Below are 26,538 nucleotides of genomic sequence, written 5' to 3' on the forward strand. Positions count from 1 at the left end.
TTTATTTTTTACTTTTAACATCTTTGCTGCTTTTATTATGCTCCTTTAAAAACAGAGGATAATAAAAAATAAATAAGACTCCTGTTTAAAAAAATATATCGTTTTTATCTGAATTTATATTGAATTATGTAGTTGACTTGTTGCTAGTCTGAAATAATAATTTAGTCTGGATTATTTTAAACAAACATGCAGAATTCACAATTGGCCGCAGCTCGTGCTCTCCTGTCCCCTTCTCGGCTGTTTGTCTGCGCGCAGCATCGCTTCTGCAGGACTTCTGCAGCGTTTACTGGCCTGTCTGCTCCGACTGCTGCTGCAACAAAAAAAAAAAAGAGGGGGAAGAAAGAAAACGAATAAAGGAGGCGAGGCGAGACAGTTTCGATGGCGTTAACTAGTGATCGTTAAATGCGCCACAGTCCAACCGCATCAGACATGGAAACCTCTTTTCCCACCGTCGCCTTCGGGTGGGAAATAAACAAGAGAAAACGGGAGGAGAAGAGAGGAAAACAAATCCATTGAGTCTTGAGGAAGAAACTGAGAGTGGCACCTGATGATGTCGACTTTGACACGTGTTAATTGCTGCTCAGCTCTCCTCATTAGGGAGTCTCAAATTATTTTAGCGCTCCAGGCCACAACGCCTTGTTTGCTTTACTGAGGAGAGAAAGCAATCTGGCCCAAACTTCAAATGGTAAGGAAAACACGTTTGGGCGGATTCATTTGGCGAATTACTAAATAAATGCGTGAAATTATTAATGAACCAAGTATGCTTTCAAATATACTGAAATTAATAAAAATAGGGGGAAATGTTGGAAATTAGAAATATGCCTATTTATAATTTGAATTTTTCATAACTATATATCTGTGATGCAGTGAAATATTGAAATGCATCAGTTCTTTCATAAATCCAATTTGTTTCATTAATAATAATTTATAATGCCTGTGTTTCGTTGCCAATTAAGATTTTTGCTCCTCTGTCAATATTCAGTAAAGGGAGATATTTATTTGATGCATTTGAGTGTCATCTCTTTCTCTCTGATAATCAAAGATTTACAGTGAAGTATGGTCTCTATTGCTAAATCAATAACATTCTCAGATAAAAAGGGTGTCATCAATAGCCTGACAAAACTGCTTCACTGCATGCGGTTTCATTCAAACATCAAGCAAATGTGACATGCACCCAATCATGATATATTAATGCACTAAAATCCTTTCCTTGTGTGATTACATTCAAATGTGTGTGTGCAGCCGACTTCAATCTGCTGCTGCATCCTCACCCTTCACCCACACAGCTTCATGCAGCAAACACAGATTGAGTCCAGTGTGTGGGAGCACCGGCCCTCATCTTCTCTGCTAGATTACTTGTTACCTGTTGGCATGTATTTATATGGCCTTGCATGGTGAATTATAAAGCCTTTGTTATTGCCCTGGCTTGGGGTCGGCCACTTGTTTATGACACCAGTAATGGTGGTAATTGTTACTGTTGAGATTACCTGTCAAGAGGACCCGGGCGGCAAGCTTGGAGAAGGCGTCCCTGTCTTGACAAGGGATGACAGGGGGACGGTTGAAAGGACGGGGGGGTAGAGGGATTGGGGATTGGAGGGTTGGGGGAGAGGCTGGGACGCCCTGATGACTTCTCTGCTGATAATCAGCCGCCGTGGCCTGTGGGATAATTCAGCTGTCATTGCCACCAAGCAGGGCCCAGCATCAGCCGGCCGACCCCAGCTGGCGTCATTCATTTGGGCCGAAGATGGTGATGGAAGTGAGAGGAGGGATGAAGGGATGCAGGAGCAGAAGGAGACAGAGGAGTAGAGACAGTGTCTCCATCTTATGTCTGAGTTGGTCTTCAAATGCAGTAAATTAAAGCCATCATGAAACACTTGCAGTTTAGAAGAGAAATATCTCAGCTTTCAAAATGTGTGACCAGACCCAGTTTGACTACAAAACACTGATGGTAGATTGTCAACATTACACAAGGAAATCATTCGGATTTGCTCCTATTTTGGGTCTTCCTTTTATAACCCCAAAATGCTGCTTTAATCAACTTTTTATCATCTTTTCATTAGCTCAAACCTTTCTGTGATTAAAAAAATAAATTGAAGATGTTGATATTAGTATTTCATAGCAATACAGTGTGTATCTGTATCTTCAACCTCTACTTAAATAATGTATGTGAATTGTGATATTGCTTCATGAGGTGTCTTGTGTTAACAATTCTAATTCCAAGATCCTTTTTGATTTTAAAGGTCCCATATTATCCAGTGCTTCATAGGATGAGAGTTATGGTTTTCATTATGCCTTACAAATAAATTCAATATCAATGAAAGGGTATTAATTGAATTAATGTGCAGACTGAGTCCTTGCAATACTGGGCCCTGATTGGTTAACAATATGCAGCAGCTCCTCTATGCCAAATGATCTAATCGTTGGATAAAGCATTTCTGCAAACAGGACCAACTAGAAGGATTGCAGATGCAGATATTCACTTGCAATCTTCAACTGACATGATGTTGCAATAGAGTGGATTTTTGAAAATGCATAACTTTAAATTGACCCGCTCAAACAAATTTAAAGTTTAGTAATGTAAAGATTAATTGCATTTAATATATACGAGGAAAATTTGAATACCTGTGTGTGACCATTTAAGGTCCCACCTAATTCCTTTTGTAAAAGCAATCTCGTTGTCTTCCTGGACACGTGTGCATCATAAAGAGGGCAGCAGCGGCTAAAATGGAAGGCAAATCACTTTTCGAATGGTTTTGGAGCAGCTATCAGTGTCATCCCTGAATGGCTGTCTTTATCAATGATTCTGCCTGATATGTAGTAGGGGTGGGGGTTGGGGGTTCCCTATCTGTCGCTAGAATCTTTCACAGTTTAAGGGCCGGGAGCTGCTAAGAAACTGTCAAAGATTTGGACAGCTAAAGTCCCTGGGTGGCAAACGCCGAGCTGTTCTATCTGTATTCCACTGTGGCAACATGCAGGGTTGTAACACTGCACCACTGCTATTCCAGTGGGATAATGTCACTGAGGAAATAGTGCCAGGAAATTGTCTGCACTGGATTATTTTTCTTTCTTCATGATATGCGATCTGTTATGCAGGGTTGGGGTTTCTATTTTGAATTAACAATGCAAACAAATTGTGAAAATACAGTAATCTGATGCAGTATGAAAAGCATATTGCACTGCTTCTACCTCAGCTACTGTCCACGCGGTTTTATATCTCTTAATTATACATTATAGTAACACCTCACACAGTGTGAATATTAACACATTTTAAGAATTAGTCGAAGAATATTTTAGCTTCTGGTTCAACTTCACAGCAATATCAAGTTATTAGTCCGCTGAGTAATTCTTATAAAGGTTTTCTATACAAAGAAGACAGATTTGTGGCCATTTTTAATGAGTTCAAAGTGAGTGACACTGAACTTTTGTAGTCCACGTAGCAATCAACACATGAAATATTTCATCTAAACCAAGCATGATATTATTTTCATAACACCTACTGCATCAATTTGATGATGTTTGAGGTAGACTTGCTTTGCCTCCACCACTTTATAAAGCACACAGAGGATCCTGTGTTACATGGCAAAGCAGCTTTGCTAAATGTGTCAGAATGGAAAATAAACACGACAAGAGCTTTTGCACATACATCAGGGCTCATGTGATAGAGGAATTCTTTTCAGTGGGTTTAGAGAAACCTGTTCCACAGTTTGAGTAATGCTCAAAGAACATTATTATTTTTTTTTATTTGTGACTCAATAAATCTACTTTCCACTTGAATGCAATTCCCTTTGCTTTTAACCACTCTTGTTTATATATTATTGTCACAGGCCGTGAATCCAAAACAATTGCTTCATAACTTCATGCTGTATCTTCGCATTTTTATTGCCATGGTTTAATCCTTTGGCTGGTTGACAAAATGGAACATCATTACCATTATCATCACAACTTTACCAAGAAATTAAGACAATCCCTCCTCGATATTAAAATAAAGCACAATCTCATTTCTTATTCAAATGATAACATTAGGCGCAAATGCATTTATCACCCACTACAGGAGTGAGGTTATAAACAATGCCATTCATTATCTGGCCCAGATGCAGCGATTGTTGATTAAAGGGCTTTGAATATAACAGCCACACACACTTGCACACTTACACACATCACTTACACACACACACACACACACACACACACACACACACACACACACACACACACACACACACACAGATGGGTGGACATTAGGAAAAGAGAGAGGCCATCTGAATAGGCTGGAGGGACATTAACGGCAACAATGATTGATATTTGCCGCACAGGCTTTGTAATGGTATTGTTATTCCTCAGAGTTATACCCAGTCCTCACTATGTCTCGTCTCGCAGATAAATGGAGGTGTAATAATGAATAGAAATTATCCTGATTATTTTGGTGGAGGTGGCGGGAGAGCAAGTGAGGAGGGGGGTGATTCATAATCTAACATGAAGCGTAAAGCTTAGTCAACAGTGTCTTGTGGATTTTCTTTAATGTTTGGAAACTTCATTTGTAGGGAGAAAATATTTAGGTCAGCTTTAAAATGCTGCGTATATATTTGTCATGGACAGTAATATTGATTGCTCAATATTAAAAGTTCTGCAAGTGAAGCTTAATAAAGGTAAATACTAACCTTAAAGATATTTAATATAATCATTCTGGCTTAAAGACTGTGTTTATCCATTGTGATTTTAATTCACCAACATATAATGCAGAGGTAACAAAATGTGGAGTTACTGTATAATATTTTACTCAAGAACCGGTATAAACTTTCATAATGTAGTTAATCTGAAAATATACTGTATTTACAGTAATGCATATTTAGAGATTTTTGTAAGGAAGGTGTAAGATCCTGAAATTACTTTTCTGCTAATGTTAAATTATCAAATGGAATCTTATTTTGAAATAAAAATACTTTGAGCTGATATCCTTGTTAACAGGCACTATACAAAACCCACAGAACCATAATCCATAATCATTTTATTTTCTCATGTAGCCCTGCCTCACTGTGAGAAACTGTGATATTAATTAGTTGTGTTTTCTAGCAGTTTTTCTGCTGAGTGTTGATCATGTAAACAGCTGAGGTGGACATCGCCAAAACACATTATTTGATGTGAGAGGCCAGCTTGTCCAAAGCAGTTGTGTTTATTACACACTCCTCTGGCACCTGCTGCAGTGAGTCGGCCTGCCAGGACACACACACGCACACGCACACGCACACGCACACACGCACACACACACACACACACACACACACACACACACACACACACACACACACACGGACACACACACACGCACACACACACCAAAAAAAAATCTCTTCTTCATTTAGCCACTTTCCACTCAAATGATAGCCATTATCACTTTTCGATTACATTTGCAGGACTCAGCTGCTGCTTTAGTGGTGTGCTGTATTGTGAAACTTTACAATATGCAACCAAACACTATGAACCCCACAGAATTTAGTTTAAACTGTCATCACATTATACACCTGGAAGGTTTAATCAAAATGCATTTTATATAAATATAATTGCCAATCATTAATGTGATGTTTAACAGCTTTGAATGCAAATGACTTCTGCAAGAAAAGCACCACAAATGCCCTGCAGCATCGTCCTATGTTGCATCTCTTGTGGGCTGTATGTAGTATATCGGAGATTACTCAATATAAACAGCGGGGTGTTGGCTCGGCTTGGACATCTATTTAACCATTGTCTTGGTGCTTGTTGCTTGTGGCTGTCACCTGTTGTTCCATTTTCTCTATATTTTATTTTATTTCTTTTTCCTTTCCTCTGTCTGCCTCCCACTCTATCATTCACTGTTGTCTCTCTTGCTCACATCACTGGAAACATTTTACTTGTCTATCGTGAAGGAACAATTCTATTGACTTGGTTCTAGCCTCCTGTTAAAGTCGCAGTAAGAACACGATAGTATTTATTTGCCTTCTCTGTTACTCCACCTTCTACTCCATCCTATGCCACCATTCCTCAGGTCATCACATTTCTTATTTGGAGACTTGTGAAAACAAAAGCAGCATATTTAATTCAGTGTTTTTCAACTGGTTGCTACTAAATGTGTAGTCGTTTAACCTATTTACTTGAATCCAAGCAGAGATAGCTTCCCATTAAAACACTTACACACTCAATAAAAATTGTTTCCTTTGAATTCCTCTGCTGCTCTTTTTCTTCCTCCTCTTCATCCAGACCAATGAGACATCTCTCTTCCTAATGTTAACTTTTGTGTCTTTTTGCATCCTTATTTTCTCCTTTTTCCCCTCTGGTGTTGTTGTTCCTCCTCCTCTTCATCCTCCTTACCATACCAACGTGTTGTGCATCTTCCATTCCCACAATCCCTCCTTCCTTTCTCCCTTTCCTCTCCTAGGGTGTAATGGTGTGATGCCTCCCTCCAACATCTCCCCCACACCGCCACCCTTCCACTCTCTCAGTAATCAGGGCCAGATGGAGGCAGAGATGGAGTGATGGAGGGAGGGAGGATTGGGTTTGGTCCTAGCAGTGTCTTAGAACGTGGGGAGCTGTCAGCCCTGCAGGGAGAGAGGAATTCTCCAGCAATAAAATAGGGATTTATCACCACTCTACCACAGAGAGAGAGAGAGAGAGAGAGAGAGAGAGAGAGAGAGAGAGAGAGAGAGAGATGGAGGGAGAGGGTGTGATGCAGAGAAAAGGACCAAGAGATCAAGAAAGTCAGATAGAGAAGGGTGACGTGGGAGAAAAAAGAATAGAGAGGGGCAGTAATAGAAACCTGCAGAGGGATAAAGAGAAAGGCAAAAAAACAACACTGATAGAAGACTGTTCAACATCGTAAAGCTTCAGACAGACGAGGGGGGTTGAAGGAAGGAACATGTAGGATGATAGACTGAGTTTGCAGCTGAAAAAGGTCTGGGAGGAAGACAAAGCCAGAAGACAAGAGGAGAACAGAAATTGAGAGAGACAGTTGTGTGATGACACCCGCGGCTCATCTGCTCACATTCTAGCAGCCTGACAATTTCTCTCTTGCCATCTGTAGCATGCAGAATGGCGAGCGTCTGTCCAGAAAGTAATGCCCAGTTGCGTTCAGGGGATGGGGTGTTAAGCAAAAAGACTCGACCTCCCCTACTGGGCCAAATGAACCTGCTAAAATAACCGCTCTCCACAATCGGCTGTGTAATTGAAACCAGAATGTGCAGGATTTGATAAATTGCTTGACCCCGCAGGAATGTTAAGGTCGTAAATTTTTAGTGCATTTTGGCCATGCTGAGGTGTGCAGAGGTGTATGTTAAGAGCATGTCCATTGGTGTGTGTGTGTGTGTGTGTGTGTGTGTGTGTGTGTGTGTGTGTGTGTGTGTGTGTGTGTGTGTGTGTGTGTGTGTTTATTATTATGTTGGGGTGGCAAGACACAAACAATATATGTGTGTCCACAGTAGACACATGCACACACCTGGAAATTATACTGCACATTCCCACTCAATGATCAGATAGACTATAAATTCTGCTTCTGCTCCACATTTTCAGTGGTTTACATCAAAGGAGTACATTTAAAGATATTCTTTTTCTACAAGAGTAGAGCTGCTTAGTGAAGTTGAAAAGGGAGTACTTACATACCTGAGTATTGCTAAAATAGTCCAGCTAAAGTACAACACATACATTCTGTTTAAAATGTACTATCACTTTGAAATGTGAAGCCACAGGAAGACACACGTAATGTCCAACATTGTACACACATATCACTATACAGGTGAGTACATTTTCCAAAATATTCATTTATGCAACTTTGTTTTGTTTTTTATACGAATAATATGATATTTGAGTGTCCCACTGTATATCCAGTATCTATTGCATGCAACCAATGTTTTTTAAGAATGTACTATACTTTCCTGCAGCTCCCATCTGCTCTGATGATGAATTTAAAATGTTTATATCCCTCTCCAGGAGCAAGTAGTAAAGTAGTGTTGTTTCTGCCACAATCCTTTACATGTATAATACGCTACTTTCCTTAAAACATTGTTTAAAAGAGCTGCTTTCTTTTTTACAGTTCAAAACATTTTCCTTTGTGTCTGAAGTTAATGGTGGTCTCTCACACAATTCTGTCTTTATGACTGCTGCTCACATGCAGCTCCAACTCTTTCAAATGCTCTGTGGCTGGCGAAGGTTTTTATCGTGTAATTATCGTATGTCCATAAAGCTGTTTGGAATTTCTCTGAATTTCTCAAAATGTGTGTCGGGCTGTAACTAACTAACTAACTAACTAACCAACAACTAGCTAACTCACTCACTCACTCACTCACTCACTCACTCACTCGCTCATTCACCCACTCACTCTAAAACACTTAAAATTATAACTTTGCAGTCTACTATACCTGTTCAGGTCTTGAACATCAGTTGTATTCAAGGTATGCATGTGAGGTAAAATTACAAAAAGAAACTGGTGGGTGGTGGCCCAGAAGCAGGTTAAGAGGTAAAAAAAATAAAATAAAAAAAAGACTGTACTATGTAGTATATCACTTTAATCAAGTCGGTGTTTTGTGTGCTTTTGTTTGTAAATGCTTAACATTATGGGCAGCCATTATGCCCTGAGTAGAAACTGGCTTGTTGGCTAAGATGTTCTCAGCAGAGTCCAGTCCAGTTTGCACTTGTGTACGTCATTAAGCAGCCAATTCTATGTGTTACATACACTGCATATAAGGCTGGACTCCATGTGCTGCATTGAAAACTTCCGTGTTGAGGGGGTAGCTCGAAACTAACTTGTTCATAATGTCGACTACGTCTAAAATTCAAAACTGGTTCTACCTGATCTGAATGGCCACACTCAAAGGTAGAGCAAAAAAGCTTGCTGTCATAGGGGCCAAAAAGTGATAATCGTTCAAGTCGGGATAAGGGGTGCACTCTTTTGGACAGTCTCTCATGGTATTGTACTTGTTTGGCATGTAAAGTGACAGAAATACTGTAGATGTGTGAAAAGTGGAAAAAGAAAAAAAGAGCTTGATGGAAAAGTTTAAACCCTGCATACTTTCTCACTTCTGTATATCTGGCCAATTGCTGTTTGTTTCAGAAAGTTCCAAAAATTGCCAGATGCAGTTAAACATTCACACAGCGTTTGATTTGAATCCTACCGATGCTGCAAGTGTTCCTTCTCAGCTTCGTTGCAGTTGCCAAGCAAAAACCTGGGGACTAAAGCAAAGTTGATCATCCATTGGTCAAACTACAGCTTCCACACCCCTCGTATCCCAGTTGCTGAGCTTCAGGTGGTGGACACCAAAAACAACCCGCCAATGTGGAAGCCAAACTCTGCCCCCACAGGCTCTCCTTGCTGCCTCAAATCCAAGCAGTGACTTGGTCCAACCCCAAAACAAGACCATGAATAGCTTAGTTCTTAAATGCTTGTGAATGAGGCGATCACATGAGGGTGAGAGGAGCAAAAGTCTGGCAGACACCAAGGATAGACCCATCCTTAGCTGTCATCAGTTATGTTATCATCATTGTAAACATGTAGATGAGGAGTATGAGGAGGACGCTATTATAGAACAATCATGGGCTAACTCTGATTAGCTGTGCTCATGCAAAGGTTCAGCCTCCCATGGCAAAGCGGAGAGGAAAGTAGAACATACTTGTATATACAGTACTGTACTGTACTGTCTGTTACAGATATGACAAGTTCTTGACTCATTTAAAACACAATTCAACGAATAAAACATTGTAATAATAATAGTAATGAAAAATCCACACTGCAGAATCAGACAACTAAACCCAATGGCAAGAAAACCTAAATGGAAACTTAAATTGGTATAAAATCAGCCAAATGCAGACAAGTCATGGACATTTTAAAAACTAATTTATACAGTTCATGTATATTTGAACTAGCCTCATGTGTATGTATGTCAACAGTGCTGAGGGCATGGAGAGCCCAGCCAGGACAGAGGCTATAGAGAGGTCAACACAGTGTAAACAGAGGCCGCCACACGATTTACGATGTTTGCTGGCTGCTAAGAGGAGGGGTCTGCACATTCTCACAATCATAATTGCTTTTTGCAGCTTTTCAATCAATCCGACTTGGTGGACAATGTTTTTGTATTTTTTTCACCTCTCATTTTTCCCCCTTGTCATCACGGAGGCTGCTCTGTGTGTCGGTAGCTCCCCTTGCGTAGCTGTGACTCGAATCTTAACGTAAGCAAAAGTCGAAAGCTCCAAGATTCTTTCCTTTTTTTCTTCGTTTTTCGTAATTAGGAGCAGACGTTTCTTTCTCTCCCTCTACTTCTCTCGCTCTTTCGAAACCCCGACATTGGCCACTCTGGCCGACTGAAAAGGGGAAACCCAGTCACACATGTGGACATCTGGTTGGACACAGAGAGCATGCAGCCCCACAGCATTTCCCCCCCCCCCCCCATCGCCTGTTGACAGTTGTTACCTATGCCCCGGCGGGCCCTCGCTGCACCAAGATAAAACGACCTCTATCCAGAGCCAGACGCATAAATATTTCTCTTTCTATTTTCCAAAATAGCTTTTAATTTTACAAGTTTTATGGCCCTAATATTAAGTGCATATGTTTTACAAGACACCGTGTCCTCTGCTTCACCCCTCGGGTTCACAATTGTAGTTTTTTTCTTAAGGCTTGAAGAAGGAAAGAAAAGTAAAAAGTATATATAGGAGAGAAAGGTACACCAGAGAAGGGTTTTCTTTCCAAGGATCCACATGTTCCACCTGAATCCTTGCAGGCTTTAGTTAATTACTAGCAATGCTAGTCTTTTCTCGCCTGTTAGCACAAATTATTTTACATCATGCAGACAGCAGAGAGACAATATAGATAACAGCGGACATGCTAATCATCATGACAATGGGATGAAAATATAAAAAGGTCATTTAGGTTTAAATCTAAAACTGGCAATCAGCATGCATGTCTAAATAGCAACCCACATGGTAGTGGGAACTGAGTATCCCACATGTTGGCTGCCTTTTTAACTTTGAGTTTCCTCAATAAGCATTTAGCTTTTCCACGCGTATCTCTGTTCTTAGCCTCCCCATGACCTCTTTTTCTCTTTCTTTCCCTCCATCTCCTCAACATCACCCACATGTGTTTCAGTGACCAGTTACAGCGTAAAGCTCTGATTCATCTTTCATGCAACAGATTTTAAAATTTCATCAGCACATGTGACCAAATGGCATGAACTCAAGCTCATTTAACTTGAAAAGAGAGCCATCTGAGAAAATAATAGAATCCAAATACGCTTTATATTTATTGAAAAACTTATTCGTCATCCTTATATAATTTAAACCTCTGAGTAGAAATATAATATCAAATACACGCTTGTCACTCTGAACACAGAATAACATTGCCTAAGAATAGCAGATAGCATCCCAAAGATTAGTGTCTTTCAAGTGAAAGATATAAAAAAATTAAACTAAATTATAAACAAAGGAAAAATGCTACAGCTGTGGCTCCAAGGAAGCTTTATTTGAGCATTCAAGCCAACATGAGTCCTTGAGTTTAAAGAATGCTCAAAGCAAGATTCACCGTGTGGGTGTGTTTTAACTTTGCTCATGTTTCATGGCTTACACAGCTTTTAATTTATCATATAGTGCTATGTACCAGGGACTTTAGTTTTCATTTTCCTGACACAAGTGGTATCTCATTTTATGCAATTAGCACTTAGTCAGGCTGGTTTTAAAACGTATGCAACAGTAGAACAAAACATCTCAAGTTTCAGTCAGTGCTGAAATAATAATCTTGTGAAATATAGAGACAATAGAAGGGGGTTTCTTACTGTATACCTGTCCATGTGCCTCTCTGCCAGACATCCTAGTTCACGATTGCAAAACAGACATCAGAACAGGCCCAGCCTGGCCTCAGATGAAATATGCCACAATAAATCCCCCTGCGTATATCTCCAGCATGCTTGCATCGCACTGTCCGCTGTGCTCAGATTTAGCTTCAGTGGTGACATAAGTTACGGCACTCTGTCTAAAACCACCTTGTGAGGATTTATTACTTTGGCATACAACTCTAAATGGAGGAATATTTGGATGGGGGGTGGGGATTGAGGAGAAAGGTGGGGGACGGGGGAGAAAATGTATCCATTTTGCTTTGGGTTGAGACAGAACCATTTGGATGAAGGACAGAGGAAGGATTTCAAAAGGATAGTAAATAACTGGATGTCTGTGATTGACAAAATTATTTTGAAAAATTACAGCATTGATCCTCTCTTTTAGATATTTACTACTTTTTTTTCTAAACAGATGTTTTCAAATGTTTTTGATGAATGAGAGATGTTTAGGAGGGAGCAATGGAAAAGTCATTGGTTTTACAGATAGAGACAGAGAATGTTGAGAGAAAGAAGAATCAGGCAGAAAAAGTCCCTCACCCTTTATATAATTTGTCTATTTTGCTACTTTCTACTGATACAAAACAACTGTGATTCAGCCAAATGGTTTGTGTGAGTTTCTACATCTGCTGCCACCAGATGCTTGGTAGTTCTTTTCTGGGAAACTTCTCTGGAAAACAGGAAGAGAGGCATTTTAGATTTCTGCAATAACAAATTGTTTGGTATAAACAAAATATGGACTGTGTATTTGAGCTGGGATAGCAAGATAGAGAAAAAAAGCACTACCTGCCTTTGGCACCGCATTTTTCCATACTGCTTTTTAAAGAACTTTTCCTGCATTTTGAGCAACCAGGGTCTCAATGTGGGTTCTAGACTGTAGTTCTGGTCTTGAAAAGTCCCTGCTACTGGCGTAATATTTTCTTATTTCCCAGGAACTATTGGGGTGAAGTGCCGAAGGTTGCTGGTTTGTCAACAAATGCAGGCCCTGAGTCTGCTACATGTTCTGTGCAGCGTTCATTCCAGGCTTCATTCACACAGCAAGCAAGCACTGGTTGCCAATACTATCAGTATCAGAGCTTGGGAGGGGGATCTATGTTTATTAATGCTTGAATATAGTTTTGTAGTCGACTTCCCAACTACTTCCCTTTACTGTTTTGAGGTAAAGAGAGCAATGATCAAAAAAAGTGAGCTTTTTAGTTTTTTTGGTTATTTTTTTCAATTGACATACTAAAACAGAAAAGAACCAAAAATTACAGACAACTGGTAGAAATCCATTTTACCTTTTTGTAGTTTTAGTAAAAATGTGATTTGATCTGTTGGAGGGACCCATCATCTTTTTCATTTCTCCACCAACACATTCTCACTCCCGACTCGTCAAACACTCATGCTTTGTCAGGACTCCTTGGCGTCACTTTATAACGTTTTGGCTAGCCCTTTTTGGTGTCATTTTTCAACATGCTTGGTCAAGACCCCTTGGCATTACTTTTTACCACTCTGGGTATCTTCAACGTGCAGGGTCAAACCACTTATTTAAGCTTAGGAAAAGATTGTGGGTGGAGTTTAAAATGTACGTTCAAGTGACACACTAGACATGAACTGGACACGAATCCCAGTCTCCTGTGTCAAAGTCCTTTGTTGTTTGTTTGTTCCGGCCTTTTATACTACTCCCTACCATTGTCGCTCTTCATACTAGGTCATCTTACAGCGCCGTGGTCGAGCAGTTGCTATGCATGGTGCATCCCATGCTGACGCTAAAGGGTACCTTGTGTGTCGGTATCTGACACTGAGGGCCACTGACTAAGCACCAATATGTTATTGAGTTGGGAGTGAGAATGGCTTCACAGATTTTAACTGTGAAAAAAGATATGCCCCTAGCATCCAGATGTTTTCCAAAACTTGTTGGTAAGTGCCCTCTCATTATCTCAAGTGGTGAAAATCTGACAAAACAGCTGGAGGAAATGATGAGAGCTGATTTGGAACAAAACAAGGTTTGAGGGCAAAGTGTTTTCTGTGCTTAAAGTAAACACAAGCTTTCACATTTTGACATGCAGATTACTTGCAGCTTGTATTTGTTTTATTTGCATGGTTTGTCATTAATGAACTTCCATATTACTGGGAGATGTTCAAAAACTAACCGTGACCCCTTATCACCATGGATCTCGTCAAAATAAAAGACAACAATCTCTTAGATTATCACAAGGCAATTCACCAGAAACAGTCTCATTTATAGCAATGATGTGACAAAGATGTTTCCAGAGTAGGTGGAGCTGATTCAGGGAAAACTGCTCAGTACAACCACAGTCTTGTCCTTACCTCTCAGCAGTAATTTGGGGTGTTAAGTGCCTTGCTCAAGGACAGCTCAAAGGTAGCTCTGAAGGCTGAGTAGAGAGTGTCTTGTCAGGTCTTTCATCCAGATGTTTTGAGGGGAATAAAACAGAAAGAAGGGCATTTTGCCCAGGAATCAGAGAGAGGAATGCATGTTTAGGGAACTTGCCCTGGGGCCCCTCCCCTACAGGGACAAATTGGTGTTAAGTCTCTGTATCCAGGAGGATTAAATGTTTGTTTTCTTTGCATTCAGACATGGTGCTGAGGACCAAACAGCTTGAATCCCTACATGTCTTCACAACTCACAAAGACACTCATGTTTAAGCCTGGACAGGGAGGAGGTGGCTAATCTTTTCACCTAATCTTCCTGGGCATTTAAATGAACTAAAGCCAGCAGCCTGGTCTCACAGAATTCGATCACAAACTGTTAACACCGCATTATGTGATGGTGGCACGGAATGTGTGAAAATTCCGTGTGGCCACCACGGAAAACAATGCCAATGTAAAGTCAATGAGAAGATGACGTAGCATTAAGAGCGACTACGGTAGCGAGAAGTATGAAAGCCCGAAAATCTGCATAGGGAGGTTGGTTGGGGTGTTGGATGGGTCAAGCAGGACTTTCACCCAGGAGACCGGGGATGAGGTCCCGCGTGTCACGTTCCCTAAACCCAACCAAAACCGTCCCGTTCTTCTTTTCCTAAACCCAACCGTCCCGTTGTTGGAAACGTAAGCCCACCCACGACCTTTTCCTTAACTTAAGGGGCTGTGTTCATTCCACGGAATTCTTCTGTGGGCCCATCACGGAATTTTTGGCGATCCGTGTTCATTTCACGGAATGTTTTGCGATTCCGTGAAACTGCCACAGATTTTGAGTTAAGGGGCCATGTTCATTTCACGGAATTCTGTTAGATCAGGTTGAAAGCCAGAGCTACCGTACCGTCCTCAAACTTCAGTTACATATGAAGCCAGTTTGTGATAATCATGACAGTCCAACGGGGAAAAAATGAAGCATTGTAGAAGTCGGTGAAACTGCATACTGATAGCAGAACATTTGCTGGTAATTTTATCCCACCTCTGCTCAGCACAATATTTGATTTACCACTAAATGTCAGTACATTAACCACAATAGTGTTATCAGTCAGCATAACGACACTCCTGCACTCGCCCCTTAACAGCATTATAGCTTCATATGATGTGTGACAAACATCTCCATATGTCCACAACCAAACTCACCTCCACATATGAATTCACTCTTTAAATAGTGGACACAAAATAAATAAAATGTTGAGTTTGAGGGACTGCCCCATTAGTCTTATTTGACAACAAGTCCAGTGAGAGAGAAGCTTTTTCTGATTTCTCAGCAAGTTTTACTTGTTTGACGTTTTGTAGAGAGATGAAATAAAAGAACTATCTAATTAGAAGTGTAAACTTGGGGATCAAAAGAGGGTATTTTAATGTGGACACTTGAGGGCCTCTCCCTCAGTTTGAGCTTATGATTTCCCTCCCTTATGACAGCTTTAGTGTAGGGCTCAGACTTTGTGGTCTCTAGCTATGATTTCCCATGACATCAACATAAGGCGTAAAGAACTTATCTATAAAGCACTCTTAACAAAATCTCTCATAATCTCCTGCATGATTGGTTTTGGGAATATTGAACAAATGCCCTCAAATATCCTTTATTTCTTCCTCTTTGCTTTTTAATTCCTGCTTCAAACCAAAATCAGACCAGCTTTTCTGTTCAACCTTTCGTCTCCAACTGATGCTTCATTTTTCTCAGATGCTCAATGGACCATAAACCCCTCGTCATGGACCGCACTCCTCTAGCTTGTGTGTTTTAGAGAGCCTCCTTGTCCATAATGCCATATAACATAAACACATTGTGTTTGATTGGTAGACATAAACATTGACTGTGGCTGGAGCACAGTTTAACGCCAGGCCACAACTCACGGCTGCTGTTAACAGGCGCGCTGCCATTACAGAGGGAAGCCAAGGTCGGTCGCTGCCCTGCGCACTCAGGGTCACAGAGGAAGACGAGAAAGAAAAAGAATGCTGGGTTTAAAGATAGAGAGACAGGTAGATAGAGAGAGATAGATGGGTAGAGTGGGAAGGGATAGAACACAAGAGGACGAAATATAGAGGGCTTTCAGGTATGTAGGGTTTGTGACATACCTTCTTTTTACCAAAGCATGCACATAGAGAATTGGCTGCGACATAAGCAGCATCCTTCACATTCAAATACTTGCTTGTGTACTTTGTGTGTACCTGGAGGGCAGTGGTGGAAGAAGTGTTGTAGGTAAAAAAAAAGTTCTGCATTCAAAATGTTACTTAAGTAAAAGTATGTAAGTATCATCAGGAAAATGTTCTTAAAGTATTAAAAGTAAAAGTACTCAATGCAGAAAAATCCTCAACTTTTAGAAACTGGAAACAATCAAAGCAGTTCTGTCAAGTGTTTAATCGGCTAATCATTTCAGCTGCACTTGTAGGCCAATATATTGTTGGATGGTTTCATTTATAATAAAACATTGTATTTTATAAACTACATGTGTTTTGTGTGCAACAATCTTAATTTGTAAAGTAACTAGTAACTCAAACTGTCAGATTAATGTAGTGGAGTAAACAGTACAATATTTCTCTCTGAAATGTAGTGGAGTAGAAGTAGAAAGTGGCATGAAAAAAAAAGACTCAAGTACCTGAAATTTGTACTTAAGTACAGTACTTGAGTAGGGTTGGGCATCGAGAACTGATACCTACTTGGAATCATTTCAAAAATTACAATTCCAGTGGAATCGTTTCTTTATTGGAATCGTTTAGAATCGTTTGGAGGATTTGGTTTCAAATCTGATCATGGGTTAAAAATGTAACATGCGCAAGTTTTGGTTTCCGAAGCGGCCAGGCGCTTGTTTGTGTTGCAGCCTTGGAGCACAGTAAGCAGCGCTCTAGTGTGGCTTTATTTTACGGTGAAAAAGCTGTAAAACTGCAACCCATCATTGAATCAAAAATAAAACTTCCCTCTTATTTGTGAAATAAGCATGTGACCCGTTTCAATTCCACCCCTCAAAGAATCGGAATCGAGAATCGATAAGAACTGGAATCGAAAGGAAGAATCGAAATTGGAATCAGAATCGTTAAAATCCAAACGATGCCCAACCCTATACTTGAGTAAAATGTACTTAGTTACATTCCACCACTGCTGGAGGGTTAAAAAGTATAGCCACTAAGGGGCAGATCAGGACCCTCCCGAAATCACAATATCTCAACTAAGTACTTTTGATTTTGCACATTTGCAAACTAAACATGCTGACATTCATGGTGGTTACTGTGTTACAGATCATGGCGGGAAAAGCTCTAGTATTTTCTCTTCAAAACTTGTACAGCCATTATCTACTGCTGACCTTACTCTGCCCAAAATGCTTAATTCTGTCCTGTAGTCGCCACATTGCGAAGCATTACATCATCTGTCAATTTTATCACAATTTGTGATAAAATTGCTGCTTTTATGACAAATTGACATTATGACACTGTTGATAATGCAGGCTTACATAAAAAACAATGGGTGCTGGTATTTTGACGTGTGTTATATGCTTCTAGTGTGTGTTGCCCTTAACACAACCTAGGCTGGTCATATTGGTGGCCATCAGTTAATGGGAAATTGCACATGTTAATAATGGATTGTGTTTCTTAACATATAAACGTGGACTGATCATTTTGTTACTGATACATTTAATCAATTTTGTGTTTGGACGGTTGTTGCTCAACGTTAGTATTTGGAGAGCTATTCATGTATTTGGCTCCACTTGAGCTTCTTTGGAATAGGGTGATTGTAAGATAGTTTACTGTGTCCTGTAGTGCTCCAATTAGACAACTCAGTTTTACTAATGCCATTACTGTACAGATGTAATGCCAGTTTACACACTGTACTTTTGAACATGATGGTTAAAGGCTATATTTAGTCACCTGCACTTGCTAAGTGATCTATGACACACCTACAATGTAATTACTGAATCATGATAGTGTGGAGCATTTTATAATTGAACTCCTCACTTGTACTTGATTAACCACTTTGTGATGGCAAGTATGTAACCAGATGTGATGATCTGTCAGGATGTGTTTAGAATACACAATGTAGGCCTTGTTCACAAAGTCTTGTGTGTTGGGATTTCTTCAGCTTGATTAAAGTCGACTGATCACACCGGTATCATCGGGTCCATGTGGTCTTTATGGTGAACAAAGAAGATGCTGATAGCTTTCGGTTTCAGGAACAAACTGTCACCCTTTTCTTACATGGCAATCTGTTTAGTGTTTGTCTGGCTGCAAAGATTAGATGTATACTGCAATAGAAAAATGGATGATACATATGTATTACTTCAGTTGTGTTTCAGAGAAGTTGAGTTAAATCCACAAAAACAGGAAGAAATGTATTCAAACATTTATTTGTAATATGAATTAGTTTCTGTTATAAACACTCACAGCATAGTACATGCATCTAGTAAGGGAGACTGCAGCATTCCAGCTTCACTTTATATTATGTTTTATGTTTCACTATTCACCATTGAATTCTTTAGTTATTGTATGACACGGTAGTGCATCTACAGTTATTGATATCTAATGCTTGGACAGGATGTAGTTTTTATTACAAATCCTGATATGTTCAAGACCTGAATGATTCTGTCCTCCAAAATAATTATTTTTGTTAAAGCAAAGAAGATGACCCCTTTCTTCACAGTAATACTAAACCATATTGTCCTTATGTACTAATGTTCATTCTCGCAGTCAATATGAGAGTGGGTTTTTGAAATTGTAGAAAACGTATTTGGAACTTTAATCCTCCACTTCACGTGCATGCTTACACTCCGACACACGTTAAATCACACACTTTCAGATTGCTACTCAGGTTACCTCCTCGCACAAGTGCTTCTTGTTTACCTTGAAATTGTATTTGGTTCATTGGCATTCCATTTGGAGGTGGTGACCCTGCTTAGCCTAATAAATTCAGCTGTGCTTCAGTCGGCTAACACTAACAGACCTCTCCTTCATCCATCATGGAGCTTAACAATAGCCATGTCTTCAGCTGCATCTGCACTGCTAAAAGCTTTTCATGTAAAATCTGCAGACCTGCTGGGTGTGTGTTGGTGGCTGTGCATGTGTGTATGCTGGTGTGTACGTGTGTTCAGGCTTAAGAGTGTGTGTGCAATTTGTATTTGTGCGTGTGTAAGTGTCCTGGGGCCTGCAGCACTCTCTCAAACCTCTTATCAGATGGATGTGTTTGATATCTCCGCTGCCAAGGATTTCCCACATATACATAAACAACTGCTGAACCACTGGCAGTTTGCACTGACAGAGGCACATCGCTGAAACTCTTACATGTTTAGGAGTTCTGTTTCAGTGCTCTTATGTCACCCACTTTCCAGTTCAATCTTTCCCATAACGTAGATTAAACAACGTAACCCAGCTGATGAAGAATGGCCTCATGTTCAATTTTTCTCCTTCACTGACAACAGCGCTGGTTTATTTGAAAAACCAACATGGCGGTTGAACGAGGGAGTGTGCAAGCAGCGACAAATCGCCCAACCAGACGAGTGACGTCTTCATTGATGCCAGACTAGCTAGCACTTTGGCCTGTTAGTGTCTCATGGGGCTGCATCAACCATTTGCATAACAAGCCCTCTCTTCATGACACCAACGCCTCGACAGATGTCAGCCTAGTGAGGGAAGTTTGTCATGTCGTTCCATCATTTCTAAGCGTCTCCCACTCTTTGTTCTTGCTCTTGTATTGTTATTTTGAGGTGAGTCACATCTCATCGAGGCCATGCTGGAGTTGTCACAGTGTTTGAAGAGTCACTGGACAGTCATAAATGGAGATAATAAAAGTGGGTCATTTTTCAGGGGGAAACGTATAAAGTTTCATACTAGATTTTATTGGAATGAAAGAACTATTTTATTTTGGTTTCAGCTAGCAAGTCATTGGGGGTATTATAAACTATATATGACATATGATGAACTATAATAACTGACAATATCCATCTTAGCAAGTAACCTCGAGAAAATCGAGTAGAAATCAAGTTCCTTCAAGAACTTTAGAGAAATCAATGTCTGAATCTTGAAAGACAAATTAATGAGAAAGATTGCTGCACTAGAAAAGTAGAAGAAATAAACTTAATTTTTAGAAAATATAAATTGATTTGTATTTAAAACTCTTTGCATTGTCAAAATTTTAACTTGTTTTGAGAACTCAATAACTAAATAAGACTAAATGACTCCATTAGTAGGAGATTATTTCACAGTGTTGTAATGGTAAATGCAATTGTATGATATTGTAGTAAATGTTGTAGTTGTAGTTGTTAAACTAAGCAAACGTTATAGCAGGGGTATATAGTAATGGTCGCAGGCAGCAGTATGTTTTTATTTTGCATTATAACTGCCTTGCTCTTTTCAATAATTATCATCCTGACTCAAATGCCACCAAAATTAGCTTTTGGAAACTGAACTTGTGGATAAATCAGCCACAAGCACCATTGTCTCAACATTGCAACATTTCACACAGGGCTCATGAGAGAAAAAAAAGTATGGCAGCTGAAAGACTCTCCTTCATATTTGGTTGGAATAGTAAGTGGCCGTCGGTGCTCCCTGCTGTTTTACGTCACAGGGGAAACATCTTTATCACAGCGTATATTATTCCAAAACACAGCTTCCTGCTTGGAAACGATCCCCACTGTCCTCAATTCGCCTGCCTCTCTGATAGACTACATTGCTTCTTATAAACTGTCCATGGTCCATAAATTGTGCAGCACCGAGCATAACACTGCACAGTGTTGGCCTGCAGGGACACGCACATCCAGAGCCCCCGCCTCTTCTCTCTGCCCTGGCTGAGATTTGCTTAGTAAAATGTGCGATGAGATCCCTGGGTTTAGAGAAAAGACAGGGAAAAATTGGCGTGATGAAAGGTTTTAAACATGTAATTTCTCTGTGAGTGAGTATGAATATTATTGAACTCTGCCAAGCTCGCATTTATTCACTTTCTGTATGAAAACCATAGCTATATCTCTAGATGAGGCAGTTCAGACCATGTAGACAGTGTAAACTTTGCCTTACCACTAGTGTGCAGTAGATTGTATGCTGTATTTATAGTAGGCTACTTTATTCATTACTTTCCAGCCTTAAATCCAACTATGTATCGTGTGTGCAACTCCTAATTTGTACTCCCAGTTGTTTTGAATAAATAACATAATTATAAAGGGGTACATTCACAACAGCCACATGCTGTTTATTATGTAAATATTTGATTAAATATATGCCATTGCATTAATGTGACAAGTGGCTCGTGACAAATGAAGTTGAAATACAATATGGCCACTGTCTCGCCAATCTCATTCTCATCCTGTCATACTATGGAATAAATTATGTTAAATAACTAGTTAAAGCCCCTACATATAGGATTTAAATATTTTTTTAACTTCTCATGGGAGCATCAAAAAGACAAAAATATCAAAATATCTCTCTTGGATCCAACCCTTAGACACGGAGAATGACACTTTAAGGGCAACACAGCATACATCAATTGTCACCATGGGATTGTTACATTTTTTTACATAATAATTTCTAAGATTCTACATGTTTCTTTAACATGGATTGCTGGCATTGCATGTAATGTTCAGTTCTAGAAATAACTATCTGTGCTATCTTTAAAAACTGTGGTCCATAATACAGTAGTTGTGACTTTGAGCATACAGCAATAAATGAAATTGATCTAGGAAAGGACATTATATAGAACTGATAATGTAGTATACTAGTACCATTAATGACCATCAGGAAGATTAATGACCAAAATTCCCTATGAGAAAAAAACAGAATGCACACACAGCACTAAACAACACATCTGATAGCAAAAACATCATCTGCTTTATGCTGAACAGTTTCAGTAAATTATAAAACTGCAGCAAAGAGGCCAATTCCTTTGATCAACAAGGATCAACATGCAGATAGAACTGGTTTAAATGGGACAAAAAGAGAGCCCACAGAGAATAATCACAACCAAATCAACAATTACATAAAAAGTAAAACTTCAGAAGAAAAAGCTCTTTTGAGAGACACAAATAAATTAAAAAACAACAATAGAAAGAGGAAACTTTTCTCAGAGAGCGTCTGAACAAGCGGAAACTTTCACAGTAATCAAACTTTCACTTAATTAGAGAAAAGTGTAAAGAAAGTTGAATCACAAAGGATAGCTAGAAAATAGCCTGCTGGAGAACAATGCATGTTTTTACTGAATATACTGGTTAGTCCTCTTACTTTGTCCACCTCCACAAATTAAATCGGAACTGAGGTTACACTTAAATAACAAGGTTATGGTTGTTTTCATTGTTACAGTGGCTCCTGCTCACACACACACACACACACACACACACAGATTTGAGGCTGCATTTCTAGCATGCGTAGAGAAACAGAGACAAAACAGCAGCGATGAAGACACACATTGTCACAGTTGGAGGGTGGACTGACAGGGTGAGAGCGGGAGGAGCTGACATTTTTCTTTACCCATCACAGATGTGGGGCTGATGAATATGCGAGATGGGTAGCACATTCACAGCCGCGCTTCTATCAATTACTACAGCGAAAGTGTGCAAGAGAGATTTGTCACAAACTACTTCCTTTCCCAGCTTTGTTTAGACTAAATTACAGAAGCAAATATAGTTTAATATACAAAATATGAATCCAATTTAATGATAATATATTATTTCTATTGAAAAACACCTCTTATGTCTCTTTTGGGATGGTGACATCTTTGCTCTGAGGTAGAGACATTTCAGAAATGTCAAATAGTTCTATCTCTTATTCATCCCCTTTTAACATGTTATCTTATGATAATATAGTTAGAAATGTTGCATTTAGTGGCTCATGTACTTCGGTATATTGTATTGCACTTTCAATCAGCTGCTAAATTAATTGAGCATCCCTTTCTGTAAATAATAAAGCTCACTACTTGACTTTTTTACAACCCAACAGTCTCTAAAAAACACCCCCACCACCCAAAACACATTTTGAGATTGGAGCATAGATTGGATTGTACGATGAATGGTTGAAGTAGCCTCAACATATAAATAAACTAATGAAAGACGTGGCCCGGGGCCAATACTTTATCAGTATTGTGCTGTGGCTGGAATTTAGCCTCTCTGTCCTGTCTGGACTTGCTTCCTCACTGTTTACTTTTGGAGGCCAAGCAGTCATTCCCTGCAGCCGCTCAATGGCTCGACTGTGCACAAGGCAGCACTTTGAGTCAAGCCGCGAGACAGCAGAAATAAAAACTCACCCATGCACTAATGCGCGAGCTAAATGATGAGGGCGGCTCTGCATCAAGATGAAAACGCACAGGCTGACAACTCAAGGCATGAGTCTTAATTTAAATCAAATTGTGCATGCTTAAAAACATGCAGGATAGGGCAACACAATAATAATAATAATAATAATAATAATTAGCATAATCCTAATAATAGTAATAATAGTAATATTGATGACAAAACTGATAATATAGTGCTCAAAAGTTGATTCTTTTTTTAATTGTCAAGCGAAATAATATTTCCCTAAACTTCATTAAAAAAGAGGAAAATTTGAGATTTATCAATCTCAATATTTTTCATATTTCCAAAATAAATGCTTGGTATTGTTGACATCCTTTTTTGATGCAAACAATGGCGCCATTCTACTGTCACCAATCTAATATCCTGGCAGCCATGATGAAGGTTATTACTGTCTCCAGAGCTCTACTTCTGGGACTAGAACCACCGCCTCTGAGCAGCTGAGTCACTGTTTTAGCCTTCAGTGCCTCAAAGCTCAGGGAGAAATTGTGACTTACGCCATTCAAGTATTGGAGAAGGAAGGAGGGAATGATGATTGTAAATAGGTGTTTGGCCTAATAGAGACACTTCATAAGCAAAGTGTGGAGGAGATTATTCTACTCTGTGTCAAAGCTGTCTTTATTATCATATCCACTAGCAGGTGGAGGGCGAGTGGGGAAGGGGGGTGTAGGGAGTGGTGCCTCGCTATTATTGGATCTCACCAGGTGACCTCCCCCCCTCCTCTGGCCCTCCTGCCCTGCCTGGTGCTGCCAAGGTGACCTTCCAGAGAGAGAGAGAAGAAGAAAAAGAGAGAGAGAGAGAGAGAGAGAGAGAGAGAGAGAGAGAGAGAGAGAGAGAGAGAGAGAGAGAGGCGGATATTCAGGAAGGTGCTGACAGAAACAGCTCTGGTTATTAACCAGCCGTGGTTTGCTTCTCTCCTCTGGAAAGGTGCGCTGCCAGCGGCGTCTCCCTCCCCGCAGCAGGAGCAGCTAGCAGGGAAAACACCGAGGCCAAAATCATGTTATCCCAAGCACCGGATGTCTCTGGTCATAAGCTGGAGAGTGGAGAAACACACCACGCGCCCACAAATACCCCGAGCTCTGAAGATCCCGGCTCTGAATAAGCTGTGCGTAATTTCTCCCAAACCATGTCTCCGAGGTGTTTACCTGCTACCGGTCTGTATCTCTCTGAGCCAGGCTCTCTGTCACTGCCTGTGTCTGGCACACACCAGTACGCATGTCTCCAATACCTGGCCCTCATATCCACACTCATACCTGCTGACAGGCCCCCCTTGTGCGCCATGACGCGCAAGATTACAGAGCGTCACCCAGCAGCCGCAGCCGTCGCCTCTCCCACAGAAACTAAATAAGGAGATTTACACGGCGCCAGAAAATGATTTTTTTTGTATTACAGAACAGTTTTAGTGCTGAAAATAAGTTTTTTAGAAATATTCCAAAGTAGCAAAGAACCTTTTAAATTTAGCCTAATTATATTTTTGCAAAAGCAGGAGTAAATATGGAAATATTTAAGAACCACTGAAGAGTCACCACTATTTTTTTTTTTTTTTTTTGCATATCCTTCATGTACCATTTTTTCTGAGCATTTGACTCGTTTGCATGTTAAAACCTCTAAAATTGTTCTGTCGGGTCAAATAAAAAAAATAACTCAAACAGAGTTAATTGCAAATATGATTTTTTGAAATGCCCGTTCATCCCAAAAGACGCTATCGTGTCCGTGTGACAGAGAAATAGGCTACTTGTGATGCGAGAATTGCTTGGTGTGTGTGTGTGTGTGTGTGTGTGTGTGTGTGTGTGTGTGTGTGTGTGTGTGTGTGTGTGTGTGTAGGTGGGGAGTGGGGAGTGGGGCACTTGAAGTCACTAACGTCACAGTAATTACGTCGGTATTCCTTATGGTCGTTTGGAAAGGGGGAGTATCGCATTTTGTTTGACGTGGGGGCCTCGGTCGGGCTCTGAAACTGGATCTCATGACTTCATCCCCCCAACACGAGCCGCTGCAAACAACATCGTCTGGCCCTGATGCTCCACATCTCAGAACTCAAAACTTTATAACCCAGACTCACTATTTCTGTCCACAGAGCGCACAAAAAAAATTACCTGAATCATAGGCTATAGTTTGAAGAAAAAAAATTCGATTCTCCTGTTCTTTCTTTTTTTCCATATATGCATAAGGTCAATTTAAACGCTTTAACCACGAGGGCATATTGTTATATATATGTTTAATCATCACAAGTTATATGACCACTACAAGACGGATGCCCAAGAGCCTAAAGCTGTGCGCTTTAATTCAGAATATCGTTTTTCAGACTTAATGGAACTAATAACATAACACTTAATCACATTACTTTCACTCTCCTCTCTCTCTCTCCTTTGCATTTCTAATTTTTTTATCTGCAGTGGCTTGGGGTTAAACAAATGAAACGAGCAGTTCCCCTCCTCCTCCTCATCCTCCTCCTCCTCCTCTTCTTATTCTTCCTCTCCTCTCTGTGAAACATCAGAGGAGAGCAGACCAAACGTTACTTAGCCTGAACGCAGAGAGGCTGCAGATAATTAGAGCCTGGTTGCATTAAATGGACAAACAGCAATCCGGCATCTCCTGACCCCTCGATGCTCCTCTCGGCTCCATTGATCATCCCCCTTACGAGATAATGCAATTACAAACATCAATAAGGAGCTGCGAGGGGAATCATTATGTGGTGACAGTGATAAATGATGCTGCAGAAAATAGCGGGCTCCTCTCAAACAATCCGTGCGCCCAAGGGGCTTTTGAGGGCCGGGGCCCCGTCGCCAAGGAGACAGATGACATCCAAAATGGCCCCCGCTCAACAGTCCTTCTCTTTCTCTCTCTTTCTCCCCACCAACCGATTTTTCGTTTTTCTCTGCCTCCTTTCTTTCTTTCTTCCTTTGTTTCGAAACCAGCTGCCGCGCGACCTTTTGAAGGTGGAGTTTTTGGTTTGGCGGTTTGGAAAGTTTTTTTTTTTTCCTGTGAGGCGTTTGAGGGTTACTGTTTAGTTTGTGTTTATATTGATT

The sequence above is a fragment of the Sander lucioperca genome, chromosome 15 (genome assembly GCF_008315115.2).
Source record: "Sander lucioperca isolate FBNREF2018 chromosome 15, SLUC_FBN_1.2, whole genome shotgun sequence".
NCBI lineage: Eukaryota > Metazoa > Chordata > Actinopteri > Perciformes > Percidae > Sander > Sander lucioperca.